The sequence below is a fragment of the Carassius gibelio genome, chromosome A3 (assembly GCF_023724105.1).
Source record: "Carassius gibelio isolate Cgi1373 ecotype wild population from Czech Republic chromosome A3, carGib1.2-hapl.c, whole genome shotgun sequence".
Lineage (NCBI taxonomy): Eukaryota > Metazoa > Chordata > Actinopteri > Cypriniformes > Cyprinidae > Carassius > Carassius gibelio.
Window position 1 is genome coordinate 27,512,705 of NC_068373.1, and position 15,668 is coordinate 27,528,372.

A 15,668-nucleotide genomic window follows, 5' to 3' on the forward strand; every position below is an offset into this window, starting at 1 on the left:
ATAAGACGATTGTACATAAGTTATTACTGGCTTAGTTTTACATTTCTGTATCACTGAACTTAAAGGGGGGGTGAAATGCTATTTCATGCATACTGAGTTTTTTACACTGTTAAAGAGTTGGATTCCCATGCTAAACATGGACAAAGTTTCAAAAATTAAAATACGTTTGAAAGAGTATTTTTGTTTAAAAAAATTCTGACTCTGATTCTCTGCTGCCTGCCCCCGACATCTGCTTGTTCCTGTTTTTGATTCTGGTTATCCCTATATACCTGACGCCGTTGCTGATCATTGCTGATCTGACCAATCTTATTAAAAGTTCTGCACATGGATCCGAACCTCTCTGTCTCATCATTACAGAAGACTTCGCCAAACCAGAATCGAAAACAGGAACAAGCAGATGTCGGGGGCAGGCAGCAGAGAATCAGAGTCGGTATTAACAATCCAAAGGTCAGGTACAGAGAGATCAAACACAAGGGAAACGCTCAGAAATGACAGACACAGCAAATCAAGACTTCGCAGTGAGTGAGAGTGAGTGTGCTGCTTTTATGTGTGTGTAAATGAGGTGCAGGTGTGGCAAGGAGATTGACTGAGGAATGATGTGCAGGTGTGGCAGGGTGATTGTGATGCAGTGACTTATGGGTAATGTAGTTTAGGTGTGGTGCAACAGTATGAGAGGTGCTAGTGTCCAAGTGACATCTGGTGGTTGATGGGTGGAATGATCCTGAGTGGAGTGCCCTCTACTGAAGCTCATGGGCACTCCATCTAATGATCGTGACAATTCTGACTGTTAGCCATGTTTGTTTTGGATGATGTTTTTTTCCTCACGGTAATGTCACAGTTTCTAGCGCTCTCAACGCAAAAGCCTACTCGCGCTCGTGATTCTTTAGCTCCGCCCACACGTCACGCATCCAGGCGCTCGTGTTTTTCCGGGAAAAATCGGTACAGACTATCTTTCTCTTATAAATATAATAAAACTAAAGACTTTTTGGAGTTATGGAGGATGCAGTACTACTCTATAGGTATTCAAGATTAACAGGATATTGAGTGAAAACTAGCATTTCACACCCCCCTTTAAATGATGACTAAAAGAAGTGATTTCTTTTTGCTCAGTGTTGATAAATCAAAATGTGACATTTTCACTTTTGGACCTTATTATATGATTATTGCAATGATAATGATTTATTGTGTATTTCTAGAACATAATAAACAAAAAATACTAATGTAAATTTCTTTGGATCAACTTAAATTACGTCGACTTGTTACATTTAATCGATTTACTTCTTCTCAGCTGAAAAAATTTAATATGACAAAATAAAATGTTTATAGTCAACTGGAACTAAGAATGTTGTAGGTGCCAGGTTTGGATTGATGTCTTTTATTTTGAAATTCACTTTCAATCTATGATGTCACTTGACACAGGTGCATATTATCTGTTAGTTTGCGTGTGGTTAGGAGGTTAGGAAGGGAGTGAGTAGCTGGGACGCTCACTTTCTGTTGATCGTTTTCATTTAATTTCATTTTATTTTTATGTTTTGTTTACTTTACTATTATTCAACGCAACAAAAAATCACCAGGATTTGCAGTGGAGACGCGTCATCATTTACTCCCTCTACTCAGTCTCTTAGCGGTTACTGGCTGCCACTACAATTTAGTCAACAGAAATGGCTACTGTTGGATTTTGATTATCGTAGATTGGAAAGGATTTCTTCGCACACCGCATGTGAAACGCCTACGCACACACTGAAGTAAGATCGCGCTTCTGTATCCTGATGGCAGAAGAGGTATGTGAGCGGTTTTGCTATGTTTGGCTGCAGTCTTGCTGTTTATTGAATGAGAAGACACTATTGTCGAAGGCCGGGCAGTGTTTGTGTGCTGCCTATTGGATGGATTGCGGTTGTGGAATGAAGTGCAAGTTTACTATGCTTTCGTAATGGCGCTGTGGAGCTGTGCCTATTCATGAAATTGTTGGTTTGATCTACGCGTTGAATATGTTGCTGTTTGGATGACTGGGATTGTGTGCTATGAGAAATGGATGCAGATGAGTCTGTGCAAGCTGCTGTGGGCAGCAAAAGAGAGCCTAAGCTTACGGCAAAGGCCTTGGTGCTTAAAATTGAGGCATTGCAAAAGGATCGTAAGGCTAACGTGAATCAAATGAAGAGTTTGATTTTATAAATGAAAGATCTCATGGAATGTGATGAAAATGCTTCACAATTGTCTCCTATGGTGGAATCTTTGAAATGTTTGAAAGATGATGCATCTGTGTTGCACAAAGAAGAATTTAATTTTCTTCCTTCTGATGAACAAAACAAGCAAAATGAGTGGTTTGAGGCAGTGTGATGATGAATGATGAATTTGTGGAAGATGTTGAACGATGGTTGGTTGAAGCTAAGAATCTGAGGCAAAATTCTCAAATTATAGAATCAAGTTCTACCCAACGTTATGCAAATATTTGCCCATCATCTTCTGTCATGCCTGATTCAAGAGCAATGGATAGTTTTGTTGAACCTCAATAGAGTTGTGATACTATTATTCCATCTTCTGGTGGACCAGTTTCATCATCTTATAAAATGCATGCTCCAAGTGAAAATCCAAACTGTGATATGGACAATGGTGATGTGCAGAATCAAATACAACCAACTGATAGTGTCTCTAACGTGAGCATGAAAACGACAACTCATGGATTTTGAACCAGTCGATCTTCTATTGTATCTACTCATCTTAAGATTAAGTCCGAAATGGCAGCCTTGTTGGCACATCAGAAAATGTTATCACGAAAACATGGATTGGAGAAGGAAGAGGAGGATTTAAGGAGGCGAAAAGAACAAATGGAACTGGACACTAAAATTGCTGTATCAATAGCCAAGATGAAAGTGTATAGTGATGTGAGATCAGACCAAAGTTATACAGATTCTTCTGATGCCAGTGCGTTAATTGGAAGAAATACTGGAACCAGTTCTCTTAACCCAAATGTGAATCCATTTTTACCTTCAAGTTTACATTCAATGCCACTACAGCAATCTGTATCCTATACACGTGCTAAAGCAGCACCAGACAATTCAGTGCGTTTTCCTACTCCGTCAGCTCGACAACAGCAACAGATTGTGAATACTAATACAAGGTTGGCACATTCTACATTACCCAGCATCAGTCAGGATGGTGGACATGGACATGGAATGCATGATGGTTTGGAAGGGAGAAGTATCCTTAACCTCATCGATAAGCAAAATGAAATTACTGCCCTATTAGTTCAGCAACACAACTTATCTTCACTCCCACCAAGGGAGGTCCCATTCTTTGATGGGTATCCATTACGTTATCATGACTTTATGCAAACATTTGAAGAGGTGGTAGAAAAGAAAGCAAGTGGCCATGCAGATTGCTTGCATTTCTTAGAGCAGTATACTACAGGGCAACCAAAGGAGCTTGTTCGAAGCTGTCAATTGATGATTCCTTCGCAAGGGTATATAAAGGCTAAGGCTTTGCTCAAGGAACATTTTGGCAATGAGTTAAGGATAGCCTCAGCTTACATGAAAAGGGCGCTCTCATGGCAATCAATACGAGCTGAGGATGCTAGGGCTCTGCAGGACTACAGCTTATTTCTCAGGAATTGCTGCAATGCTATGCAGAATATTTGTTATATGAAAGAGTTAAATATTGCCACTAATATGCAAGTTGTTCTTGCAAAACTTCCTTATAAGCTCAGAGAAAGATGGAGAATGGTGGCTTGTGATTTACAAGAAAGATGTAACCATCCAGCTTGCTTTTCTGATATTGTGGACTTCATAGAAAGACAGGTGAAGATAGTTCACCGATCTGGTGTTTGGAAACATTCAAGATGTTCTGCCTAGTGGAGGTAGAAACCTGAATACCAAATTCCTTCATTCGAAATCTAGAAGTAGTTTTGCTACCACAGTCACTGCAACTGGTGCAAAGGAGTGTGGTGGGAAAAATGTGAATATAACCTGTCTCTTCTGTGTAGAAGCGCATGCATTGGATTTCTGTGAAAGGCTTGTTGAAAGATCTCATACAGAAAAGATAAATTTTCTGAAGAAAAAGGGGATTTGTTTCGGTTGCTTATGTACAGGACATTACAGCCGTGATTGTAAAAGGAGAAGCATATGTAAAATATGTCATCTAAAACACTCAAGTCTTCTTCATATTTTTTCCTCAGAGAAAAAAGGCATTCAGTATAAAGAGGAGTCAAAGTCAACAGTGGGTAGTGCTTTGGTCTCGCTCCAGTCCAGTGCTCTTACTGGGGCTGGTAAAGAAAATTGTGCATTGTCTATCGTTCCTGTATGTGTGAAATCAAAGAAAGGAAGTAAAGTTGTGACCACCTATGCTTTTTTGGACTCTGGGAGCTCTGCATCTTTCTGCACAGAGAGTTTGATGTCCAAGCTCAATCTCTCAGCAAAGAAAGTTAACATCCTAATGAGAACCATGAGTCAGGACAAATCCATTTGTTGTTATGTTCTGAAGGATCTGGAAGTGTCAGGACTGAATCAGGAAATTACTGTGCTTTGCCAGAGGTATACAAACAGAAGACCATGCCTGTAAGTACAAACAACATCGCCACACAAAATGATCTTGCTTGTTGGCCTCATTTAAGTCATCTGTGTTTGCCTTTGATTGATGCTGATGTGGAGTTGTTGATTGGTGCTAATGTGCCAGAGGCTTTGGAGCCGTGGCTGATTATTCGCTTACAAGACAGTGGCCCATACGCCATTAAGCAGAGATGGGACCAAGTCACACATGTGCAAGTCTCAAGTAAGTCTCAAGTCTTAACCTTCAAGTCTCAAGTAAGTCCCAAGTATTTTTTTCTTGGGCAAGTCAAGTCAAGTCAAGTCACAAGCTATGTCAAGTCAAGTCCAAGTCAAGTCACCTTAATATTGTTATTTTACCTGCAGAATCTGATCTTAATAAAGTTAAAAGACAAGATATAAGTAACTGTCAGTAAATTAAAATAATTTGGATTTGCATTGTAAATACTCATGTTCAGTAAAATACATCATGGAATCAAACAAAATTGTAACTTCCTAAAATTATTTATTTTTCACTTCTGCCAACAAGTGTTTAAAATGTTTTACATTTTCAACATTGAGTCCATAAAACTAAACATCCAACAGACTCCTCTCTGAACACCTCTCTCTCTCTCTCTCTCTCTCTCTCAAACACAGTTTACATACAACATTAAACTGTTACATTTCTCCTCTCTCTCTCTCTCTCACTCTCTCTCTCAGAGTATAGAATATAAATATGACGTATTTTCAGTTGTTTCATACTTTTTTGTCATGTACAGTACAGACCAAGAGTTTGGACACACCTTCTCATTCAAAGAGTTTTCTTTATTTTCATGCCTACGAAAATTGTAGATTCACACTGAAGGCATCAAAACTATGAATTAACACATGTGGAATTATATACATAACAAAGTGTGAAACAACCGAAAATATGTAATATTCTTGGTTCTTCAAAGTAGCCACTTTTTGCTTTGATTACTGCTTTGCACACTCTTGGCATTCTCTTGATGAGCTTCAAGAGGTCGTCACCTGAAATGGTCTTCCTGAAGGAGTTCCTCGAGAGATGCTTAGCACTTGTTGGATCTTTTTCCTTCTGTCTGCGGTCCAGCTCACCCCTAAACCATCTCGACTGGGTCAGGTCCAGTGACTGTGGAGGCCAGGTCATCTGGCACAGCACCCCATCAATCTCCTTCTTGCTCAAATAGCCCTTGATGCCTTCAGTGTGACTCTACAATAGTCAATAGTCATGAAAATAAAGAAAACTCTTTGATATATATATATATAATATGTAATATGCACTTGTCATGATTGGGTAATCGCGGCAGCTACATTTGTTTTTCTGATTAATTGTTTTGCTCTATGAGAAAGACAAGGTAACAAAATATTCGGGGCTTATGCCCCCTTAGCCCAACCCTAGCGCCGCCCCTGGAATGCGTTTTTTTGACGGCCTGCTAGCGGATCATTTGGGGCCGTTCACATCACGTCTTTTGTGCGCGCAAGTTCGTTATTTCCAATGTAGGCGCGCGGTATGCGCGCTCATAATGGAAGCAACGCGCTCAACATCTAAACTTTTCAGAATGCCGCAAGCGCACCGCAGGTCATGTGACAATAACTAACCAATCAGCTTCATCCTTTCTCGTATCAACGTTGAAAGCTCAGCTAAGATGAAGGAACAGCTGATCATAGCTGTATATGGATTGCCATTTTGAAATTAATTTAGTAGCAGAGCTACTGCGAGCGATTTTTAGTGCTGCAAATCCATTTATCCTTTGCTGAAATTTCCGCGTTTTCATTGAGAGAGAGCGTGTCATGGATGCTTAGCAACGACAGACGCCCCAGGAGCACTTCTGCCCGAGCGCTTTGGCAAGAAGGAGAAAGCGGCGCGACTAGCGTTTTCCACGCGTTTTTAGGCGCGAACTATTGAAGACAAAAGCGATGACCCTCGGTACCTCTCAGGCTGACATGTTGATGTGATGTGATATCTGATTTAAGTGGGCGTGGTGTGTGTAAGGTAGAGAGGGCATGACTGATGATAGTGTCCTGATCCATTCACGACGCTATTCTCAGCCTGCGCTCCAGCTGAGTAATCAACTTTATTTAAAAAAATAATTTATATATTTTATATTCAAACTGAAAACATGATGTAATTAACACTCAAGTCATTCAAGTCATCGTGTCTCAAGTCAAGTCAAGTCCCGAGTCTTTAACTTCCAAGTCCGAGTCAAGTCTCAAGTCCTAAAAATAGCGACTCGAGTCGACTCGAGTCCAAGTCACCAAGTCACAAGTCCCCATGACTGCCATTAAGACTATGTTTGGATGGGCAATTAATGGACCAATCAAGCGACAGGAAGAGTATGCTGTTAAGGAACATTCTCACATGACTGTCAATAGAATCACAGTTATGAAGTTGGATGAGTTATGGGAGCAACAGTTCAAGTGTGACTTTCCAGAATCGATTCAAGAGGAACAGCAAGGATTGTCAAAGGAAGATCATCGATTCATGGAATTTGTTTCGCATTCAGCAAGACTGACCAATGGGCATTATTGCATTGGTCTTCCACTTAAAAATGAAAAGGTAGTCATGCCAAGGAATAGAGCAATTGTGGAACAACGTGCTCTGAATCTTCAAAGAAGGCTTAAAAGAAACACTTCTTTTCATGCTGACTATACTACCTTTATGGAGAGTGTCATCGCTAAAGGGCATGCTGAAAACGTTCCTACAGCTGAACTGGACCGACTTGATGGACGCTTATGGTACATACCTCACCATGGTGTGTATCATCCTAAAAAGCAAAGTATCAGAGTGGTATTTGATTGTGGAGCATCATATCAAGGAACATCATTGAATGAACATCTTTTGCAAGGTCCAAATTTAACAAGTCCGCTGGCTAGTGTTCTTGTGCGATTCAGAATGGAGTATGTTGCCATAATTGCTGACATAGAATCGATGTTCCATCAGGTTAAGGTAAATCCTTATGATTGTGATCTCTTGAGGTTTCTTTGGTGGACGGGAGGAAACATTGATAACAATCTGGAAGAATACAGAATGGTTGTGCATTTATTTGGAGCAACGTCATCTCCAAGTTGCTCTAGCTATGCATTGAGAAAGCGTGCAGAGGATCATAAGGATCTGTATGATGCTAAGACTGTGGACATTGTCTTTAATAACTTCTATGTAGACGATTGTCTTGTATCTGTGTCTACAGATTCAGAAGCTGTTGTTGTGTTAAATGCCATCCCTGAGGAGGATAGAGAAAAGAAAGTTAAGAACTTGGATTTGGAACATGACACGCTACCTTTGGAAAGAGCATTGGGTGTGCAGTGGTGTGCTGAGTCTGATGTCTTTAAGTTCAAGGTGATCATCAAAGATAGGCCTTTTACTCGAAGAGGAATTCTCTCTATCATTAGTTCCATCTTTGACCCTCTTGGCTTTCTGTATCCTGTGATTCTATGTGCCAAAATGATACTTCAAGATCTGTGTTGAGAGAAAATTGGATGGGAAAGCACTATTCCAACAGTGTACATTCAGCGATGGATGAGTTGGTTGGAGAAACTTCACGAATTGGAGAAATTTGAGGTCCGCAGGTGTTTGAAGCCTGAAAACTTTGGAAAAGTTATATCTGCCCAATTGCATCACTTCTCGGATGCCAGTGAGAAGGGTTATGGCATGGTGTCGTATTTACTATTTCATAATGATCAACAATGTGCCCATTCCTTTCTTTTAATGAGTAAAGCAAGAGTGACACCGTTAAGAGCTATAACTATCCCTCGTCTGGAGCTCACAGCAGCCACACTTGCTGGTCGCATGGACAAGTTCTGGAAGGGAGAGCTGAAGATGAAACTTCAGGATTCGGTATTTTGGACCGACCGCACCTCTGTCCTCAAGTACATCCAAAATGAGACTTCTAGATTCAAATGCTTTGTAGCTAACAGAGTTGCTGAAATTCGAAGTGTTTCTGAAATCAGACAATGGCGGTATGTGAATTCTTCCAACAATCCAGCTGACCTATCATCTAGAGGTCTAAAGGTTGATTCATTCTTAAAGAACCAGATGTGGATTTCTGGTCCTCCATTCGTGGCTCCATTCATGGCCCGTGGTTCCTACGGATGTAGGTGTGATGTCTTCTTGTGACTCAGAAGTAAAAAGTAGTGTTCTGGTGAATACTGTGCAAATTCATCAAGAGTATGATTTTATGACATACTTTAAGTATTACTCTTCATGGATGCAGTTGAAAAAAGGCGTAGCTTGGATCCTTAAATTCAGGAACATTCTAATTGATCTCAGCAAGGAAAGGAAAAGGCTGATAAACATTTTCTCTGATATGGACAAGTTGCAAAGAGAAACTGTTGTTAGGAAAGAGATTAAAAATTTCAAATCCAATGTGTCTGCAAAATTGTTGTCTTCAGATGAGCTGGAAGAGCTGAACTGGAGATTATCCGTCTTTGCCAAAAGAAGAGATATTCTGAGGAACTGGTTAGTTTACGGAAAGATGGATTGGTAAAACGGAATAGTGAACTCTATAGACTTAATCCTGTGCTTTACTCAGATGTCATCAGAGTTGGTGGGCGTCTGGATAAGGCTATGATGCCTGAAGAAGTTAAGCATCCGATAATACTGGCCAAGGATCTACACATTTCAGATTTGATTTTGCGGCAAATTCATCATGACATTGTGGACGGAATTATATGCTGGCTAATTTGAGGCAGAGATATTGGATCCCTGGTGCTAGCACGGCTATAAGAAGAATTTTGTCCATGTGTGTGGTCTGCAGACGTCTTCATGGAATCCCGGGTCATCAGCAGATGGCAGATCTACAACAAGATAGAATCACACCTGACAAACCGCCGTTCACGCATGTTGGAGTGGACTGTTTTGGTCCCTTTGAAGTTAAACGTGGAATGAGCATTATAAAACGTTATGGAGGGACAAGTGGTCAACATCCGTTCAGACAATGGTACAAACTTTGTTGGTGCCCAACGTGAATTGCAAGAGGCTATGAAAAACTGGAATCATAATCAGATCAATTCATTTCTGCTTCAAAAAGTAATTAAGTGGAACTTTAATCCCCCAGCTGGTTCGCACTTTGGGGGAATTTGGGAACGGCTTATAAGATCAGTAAGGAAGATTTTAAATTAGATGAGGAAGGTCTTTACACACTCCTTTGTGAAGTTGAATCCATCCTTAATAATCGTCCAATATCCAGAGCATCTCTGGATCTTAATGATTTGGAAGCCCTTACTCTGAACCATCTTCTCCTCTTGAAAACACAGCCGTCTTTACCACCTGGACTGTTTAAAAAGGATGATCTATATTCTCGATGACGTTGGCGACAGGTCGTTTGGAAACAATGGAGCTTGGAGTGCCTACTTCAACTACAAGAATGCCAGAAGTGGCTGGTGAAGAAACGCAATTTTCAAGTGGGAGATATTGTGCTTGTCGTTGATGATACTGCTCCAAGGAGCTCATGGATAATGGGCAAGATTATTCAGATCACACAGGATAAAAGGGGATTGACACGTCAAATAAGAATAAAGACCAAGAGTTCCTGCTTGACCAGACCCATTACTAAAGTCTGCCGCCTTCTGGAAACGGAGGACTTTAATTATTCCATAACCAACTGACTAATTGATTGACTAATGACTGACTGACTGAATGTGAGAGCTCTCAAATGTCTTACTGAAGACTTTGACTTAAGACTGTTTGATTGACATGTTTACCTTAGTTGATTACAGACAATATTCACACATTGAAGAATTGGACATTTACACACATGCATATGTATACATTTGTGAAATAGATTTAGTGATTTCTATGTATACAAGAAAATAATCGGTGATGTATAACTTGCATGATTGTGTTGTATTGTTATGATTATTACAGTTTTTTAGGGTGTAATAATCAGGGGCTGGAGTGTAGGTGCAAGGTTTGGATTGATGTCTTTTATTTTGAAATTCACTTTCAATCTGTGATGTCATTTGACACAGGTGCATATTATCTGTTAGTTTGCGTGTTCAATTTCATTTAATTTCATTTTATTTCATGTTTTGTTTACTTTACTATTATTCAATGCAACAATAAATCACCAGGATTTGCAATGGAGACGCGTCATCATTTACTCCCTCTATTCAGTCTCTTAGCGGTTACTGGCTGACGCTACAAATGTACTTTCAACTAAATATATTTTATATATTATTATTTTTTTATTATTTTTTTTACATTACATGACTGAAAATGAGCAAAGACCATTTGGGATTCCTGAAGGCACAGAAGAGCTGATTGTGATCGAGGCCTGTAGGACAACATGCATCTATTTCAGGAGTCTGTTAACTGTCACAGGTTTAGTACAGTGATGGGGAGCTGTGATTTACTGACTGGTCAGTCTGAATGTCACACAACTCTTTAAGGTAGTTTTGATCAGGCCCTGGTCACTGTATGCTGGTCATTATGCTACTTTGATATTTCATTGTATTGAAAAGAGCAGTGAATGAAATTTCATCTCCTTTTTGTGTTCCACTGAAGGAAACTTGAAATGAGGGACAAGAGACACACCTTTCCTAAGAAACGTTTTTCCTCATTCCACACATATCCACGTAAAACAACGAGGTGCGCACTTATATATATATATATATATATATATATATATATATATATATATATATATATATATATATATATATATATATATATATATATATATATATATATATATATATATAACTGACCGCACTCATCATGAAAGTTTATAGTTTTCTACATGTTCTGTCTTTGAAGAATCTCCAAGATTAAAAAAAGTCTAGATCAATATCATGATGATTTATTTGGTGAGTAGCTGTGTAATAAGTCAGATAATGTACAGTGAACCTGTCATTTCAAAATAACCACATATATTACTTACTATTATTACATCTTCAAATCGTTAAAATTAAACAGACAAAACTTAGGTTTACTTCCAATTAAGTAAATCATTTACTTTTGCTCAATGATAAGACAGAAAAATAAATTAAATCGGATCAAGTATAAAACATGCTTTTGAGTATCAACAATGCAGTTGCACATTTATATTAATTAAAGAGAAAAAATAATATATATATTTTTTAATGGTTTATAATTTTACCCAGTGATAGTTTCTATACAAGCCTCTAAAATGAGCTAATTAATGAATTTAGAAAAATTAAATGGAGATCATTTAAATCTGCTTGCAGATCTGTAATATTTTAATAGTAATAACTGCACTTTTTGCACTTGCACGTTTATTAACTCTTTCCCCTTTATTTCATTAAATAGTGTGTATTAATTTGATGTTTTTTCAAATATTTCAGACTTTATGAGATAAACTGTCATATGAGCAGCTGCTGTTTACTGACGCTGACTGAAAAATACTTTAATTTTAAATATGAAATACTATCTAAAGTTTTTTGCAGCTGCAAATCATCCTTGATTGAATACTTCAGTTTGGTTTTATTATTGTATTCATGTGTTTTCTCAACAGCTGTTAAAACAATATGACTATATTGAATTTTTGTTTGTTTGTTTGGAAGAGAGAATTCAGAAAATTATTCTAAAATAATATGTTTTTAACAAAGTAGAGACTCACATACTGAGCACATACTGTATTAAAATATTTTATATAAAGGTGCTGAATGAAAGATGTTGCAGCGCTACATTCACATCAGCCATTACACTCAGAGATTTGTGAACTCTGTCAGAAAGATGATGATCACTGATTCGCTTCAGAAGACTTGGACTACAGAACTTGAGTTGAATGGACTACTGTTAAGACACTTATTTAATCCTGGAAATGATGGTGAACACTCAGAGAAGATGATCTAAATACAGTATTTATCACACAAACAATAATTGCACTAATAATAACTGTTCAATAAAAAAAACTACAAAAGGACTACAAAACTGATTCGCTTCAGAAGACTTGGACTACAGAACTTGAGTTGAATGGACTACTGTTACGACACTTATTTAATCCTGGAAATGATGGTGAACACTCAGAGAAGATGATCTAAATACAGTATTTATCACACAAACAATAATTGCACTAATAATAACTGTTCAATAAAAAAAACTACAAAAGGACTACAAACAGAACAGAAAACAGGAACAAAACAGGGCACAATGTAACCTAAAAGTCCAAATAACAAAAACACAAGGTGAACAAATTCAGGTTTACTGTGTGTATCAGTTCTTTTAGGAGCTTGGCACTCAAAATCAATTCTGTTCAGAGAAACTCAAACATAAAAATAACAGAAAATGTAAAACTTTTTTAATTTAACTGTAATTCAATTAAATAAAAAATCAATGAGAAATCAAATTATTAATAAAAAAACAATAATTAAAAACAATCATCAGCCGCAGGGAACTGTTAAAGGGACACTAAGTAGGAATTACTCCCATCTAGTGGTGAAATTGTATTTTGCATTCAAACTAATTTTGCTCTCCAGCGCCTCTCTTTTTCAAATGCGCGTTGCATCTACGGTAGGCGATATGTACCAAAAAGCTTTGACAGGGTCCATGTACCTTCGTATAATTCGTTTTTTAATGTAAAATTGAAATCTGAAAAATGAAAAAATTGCACATTTTTCTTTTTTTCATTTGTCCAAACAAAACAAAAAATCAAGACTTCTGCTTCGTTTTTTCGTTTTTACGTTCAGGGACAGTAAACAAATAAAAAACTTGAATATTCGATCCCTACATGTGGGCGGTAATGAAGCGCCCCCCTCGGCTGATTGGTCACCCAAACATTACAACATAATAATAGTCCTAAAAACGTAATAAGAGTCCTATGGATTCTTAACATGTTTATTTGTACTACATTTTATCTCTTTCTCTTCATCATTTTGGTCCTTTGGCACAGCATGACGCACTACAGCGCGGGGAAAATATAGCCTATTGTAGCAAGGCGCATATTTATGTGAACATGTAACATTAGTCATAACTTTTGTTTTAGACAATGTGCGGCACTTTAAACCATTGGGGAACTTAAATAAAATGACAGATATGAATATAAACTAGCACATATATTATTTTTCTATTTTGAGTTTTATTCATAGAGCACTTCATGCAAATTTCGGAAATCATAGGTTGCTTTCCCACTAGGATGGGACTAATGGTTTGTCAGAGTGCTTGTTCCAGTGATTGAATTTAGTGAAATGTGAATTCGACGTCATGATTTGAATGTAAACACATTTGAGTTATAAGAACATATCAAAACCCTGAAATAACACTTCGAACAATAAACCATAGATCAGTGTCAGAAATTAACTTTCCCATAAGGGGCACCTGATTTTCAGTTGTTGTTTTTTGTTTTATTTTTATTTTTTATTTTTATTTTTTTACATTTTACATTTTACCTTTTGTATGTCATATTTAATGTTACATTTTTACATAAAAAAAGATTAGAATAATATGACAATAGGCTGTTACCAATTAAATCAGTATTCAGAGATATAGACCCTGTGTCTGAAGATACTTTTATAGATGTATTTAAAGTTTAATGCTGATCAGACAGGCATTTACATATCAATTACAAATGTATAATGATTTAAGATTAATGTTTTATGCAACATTTTTAATACAGAAATATGAACAATTTTTTTTTTTATGAAATGAAAATGATACTTGAATTATGAAAGTAATATCACCACTAGATGGCGGTAATTCATTGTGTTAATAAAGAAGCCTTTTATTCAATCTATTCGTTCAAAATGCTTCATTAACTGATTCAGAAATAAAATCAAGTTGCTGTCTATAATAATTAGTCAGTGAATTGTTGTCTATAATAATGGATCTTTCAACAACTGTGATTCTTTAAGGAAAGTTACACCATTCTTTGCTCCTACTGTGAGTCACACAGCAGTTCTGTGAAGTGGGCAGCGAAAATAAAAATGTTCTGTGCTATCAGTTAGATGGCCAGTACCCAATATGAATTAAATAAACTCAGCTTGTCTTAAACTACCTATGTTCACATAAATGAATAGTGGTCTGCGCTTGTCTAATACATTCTCCCCGCGCTGCAGTGCACAAAGTGTTGTGAGTGCAGTTGCGAAGTAAATTCATATTTACATGATAAACTAAATGTTTCACTGGTAGGTTGCATAATTTATGCCTACACAAAAGAAAGTTCTGTAGGGTTTGCCTTGTTACGGTTTGTGTCAAGCCAGTCGTTAATCTGGGCTGCGTTTCTCAATAACGATCAATTTTAGCGCTGAAGACCGTTTTCTACGAGTCATTTTACGATCGTCCGTTATTGTTTCATGTGCGTTTCCCAAAAATGCACTTAACACAGCCGCACGTTATGTAGCAGTGCTTTAAGTGCTACTTAGGAGTCTATCCGTTTGTCAAGTGATGAAATGTCATCTTATAGAATGGCTCGGAATTTTAGTAGGCCTACACAATCGTTTATTGAAATGTTTACCTAATATCTCTGCGTTCCAGATAACTCGGATATAATAACAAATATATTATTATATTATATTATATTATATTATATTATATTATATTATATTATATTATATTATATTATAATGGTATAGTGTATAATATTATACTTTACATAATAATAATAATAATAATAATAATACATCTATAGAGAGAGAGAAACGTGATTTTCAGCTTTTTTTTCTTGCATGTCAGCAAGTTATTGACAGAACCCTCCCCCACCCCCCAAGCATATTTACTACATTACTTATTTTATTAATTTTTTGTTCAATCATTTAATTTAGATGTATTTTAAATTTTTTCTGCACTTTTTAATTATTTAATAATAATAATAAAAAGAAGAAGAATTGTAAGAAGAAAGATTTATGCGGTCTCCTGCAGGGCAATCAGCAGATTAGAAATTCAACTTTATTCAAGTGCAATGTGATTATAAGGATTTGATTGTACTTTATTGTACATTTTTTACTGTTTTTTTGCGGTTGTTTTAAATGAATTCGTAAATAAAAAAATGTAAAAAGGCAGAAAAAATTAAAATACACATAATGTAGGAAATATACTTCAAAATTATACACTGATAATCTATAAATGACTTGCACGAAAACCAGCAACCTGTACCCCAAAATAATGTCTCTCTCTAGGCTATATAATAATAATAATAATAATAATAATAATTAATTATTATTATTATTATTATTATTATT

General features: G+C 36.9%; 1 protein-coding gene across 1 annotated transcript in view; it reads right to left on the reverse strand.

Annotated features, from left to right (window-relative positions):
* LOC127955336 (butyrophilin subfamily 1 member A1-like) overlaps positions 1–15,668 on the reverse strand; it is a 270,064-nt gene that overhangs the window by 22,832 nt on the left and 231,564 nt on the right. The window lies entirely within an intron of this gene.